The 2,573-nt window shown below is 34.0% G+C and overlaps 1 pseudogene; it reads left to right on the plus strand.

Annotated features, from left to right (window-relative positions):
* Positions 1-869: 869 nt before the first annotated feature.
* LOC145129498 (delta(12) fatty acid desaturase DES8.11 pseudogene) lies at positions 870-2,261 on the plus strand (annotated as a pseudogene).
* The last annotated feature ends 312 nt before the right edge of the window (positions 2,262-2,573 follow it).

A 2,573-nucleotide genomic window follows, 5' to 3' on the forward strand; every position in this document is an offset into this window, starting at 1 on the left:
GTGTACATAATAATAAGTCAGATTCACAGTGTGAATCTGAACTGATCGGAGCTTTTTCACATTGTGAATGTTAAAATTTGAAATATTTACAGTTTAGATTCACAGTGTGAATCTACACTGAAAGATTTTTTTTTTTTTTTTTTTTTGTAAACCTTCTTAGATTCACAGTGTGCATAATAGTAATTCAGATTCACAATGTGAATCTGAACTGTTCGAGATTTTTCATATTGTGAATGTTAAAAATTAAAATATTTACAGTTTAGATTCACAGTGTGAATCTACACTGTTCGAGGTTTTTTTTTTTTTTTAAATCGGTGTTGATGTTTATTAATAGAGTACAAAAAATTAATATTTTTGGTATAATTAGTTTTTTTTTTATAAAAATAAACTTAAATATTGAAAAAACTAAGAAAATCAAGTGGGTTTTTTTCGAAAAAAAAAAGTTCGTTTTTTATATATATTATCATGGATCTCTATGGAAAGATGACGAAAAATCGTGAACAACGGTATATTCGGGTTTTTTTTCGATAAAAAACTTGGCGTAAAAAAAATTTTAAATGAAAAAAAAGAAGTGAGTTTTGTTATAATCCGGTACATGTGCGACCATTATAAAATTTTACAACCTTTCCTTTTGCCGTTGATCGCTTTAAATTCCGACGCTTTGGATTTGTTCCTTGGTTCCTTGATTAATAATGGTTCTCTATTGAACTTTTCCATATATATATATATATATATATATATATATATATATATATATATATATATATATATATATATATATATATATATAAACAAATAATTAAGAAAAATGATCAGCAATTTGCATAGGTGAGCCCATTATTTTGGCAACTCTTGACTATAAATAAAATATGAAGCTAAGCGTAATTTCTCCCTGATATCTCTCTTTCTTCCACGGACATTGAGTTCTTGAAATTCTCTCTAATTTACTTTGCATAAATCTCATATTACTCTTTCATTCGCAGATAAACCGTGTGTAAACAACATGGGTGCAGGTGGTAATATGTTGGATCCATCAAAGGCCAACGATATACTAAAACGTGTCCCAGTTGAGCCACCATTCTCACTAAGTGATCTAAAGAAAGCAATCCCTGCCCATTGCTTCGAGCGGTCTCTCATCCGTTCATCTTACTATGTTGTTCATGATCTCATTGTTGGCTACGTCTTTTACTTCCTTGCCGATAAATATATTCCTATTCTTCCTTCTCCTCTAGCATACTTAGCATGGCCAGTTTACTGGTTCTGCCAAGCTAGCATTCTTACTGGCTTATGGGTCATTGGTCATGAATGTGGTCACCATGCCTTTAGTGACTACCAATGGATTGATGACACAGTCGGCTTCATCGTCCACTCTGCTCTCCTCACCCCTTATTTCTCTTGGAAATACAGCCATCGAAATCACCATGCCAACACAAATTCACTTGATAACGATGAAGTTTACATTCCTAAACGCAAGTCCAAAGTCACGCTTTACTCAAAAGTTCTTAACAACCCACCTGGTCGAGTGTTCACTTTGGTGTTTAGGTTGACCCTAGGGTTTCCTTTATACCTCTTAACTAATATTTCTGGAAAGAAATACGGTAGGTTTGCCAACCACTTTGATCCTATGAGTCCAATTTTCACCCAGCGTGAACGAATTCAAGTTTTGCTATCGGATTTTGGTCTTCTTGCTGCATTTTATGCAATTAAACTTCTAGTAGATAAGAAAGGAGCTGCTTGGGTAACCTGCATATATGGAGTTCCAGTGCTAGGCGTATTTGTCTTTTTCGTTTTGATCACATATTTGCACCACACCCATCTGTCATTGCCTCATTATGACTCAACTGAATGGAACTGGATCAGAGGGGCTTTGTCAACAATCGATAGGGACTTTGGCTTCCTGAATAGGGTATTACATGACGTTACACACACTCACGTCTCGCATCATTTGATTTCATACATTCCACACTATCATGCTAAGGAGGCAAGGGATGCAATCAAACCAGTCTTGGGCGAGTTTTATAAGATCGATAGGACTCCCATTTTCAAAGCAATGTATAGAGAGGCCAAGGAATGCATCTACATCGAGCCTGATGAAGATAGCCAGCAAAAAGGTGTGTATTGGTACCATAAAATGTGAACAATTGGAAAATGTATCTGCATATTTAATGTCTTTTGCCTTTATTCTATGTATAATAAACTATCTTGAATAAAAATTTGCTGATTCCTTTTGCCAGCAAATTACAAATTGTCGGTTTTTTAAATTTGCTTCTTGGTTGTGATATTATATATATGAGATTAAAACCTGCACCAAATTGCCTAGTAAGCAGGCAATTTATCATGTTTAAATCGAACCTATGGTATTAGTAAAGCTTGCAAATTGTTATGCCTCAACTCTTTTATATGGCAGTGGTATTGGTGAACAGGTATGAGTGATGTGTGGAATATTTATAATTCTAGATGGGCCACTTATGCTTAATGTCACATATACTCGATTAAAAAAATGTCAAAAAGCACGTAATATATTTCTCCAGATTAGTGAGACAAAAGTGTTGCATAGTCTGTATAACACAAAC

Source organism: Lactuca virosa, chromosome 8 (assembly GCF_052849685.1).
Source record: "Lactuca virosa cultivar CGN04683 chromosome 8, Lactuca_virosa_CGN04683_v6, whole genome shotgun sequence".
Classification (NCBI taxonomy): domain Eukaryota; kingdom Viridiplantae; phylum Streptophyta; class Magnoliopsida; order Asterales; family Asteraceae; genus Lactuca; species Lactuca virosa.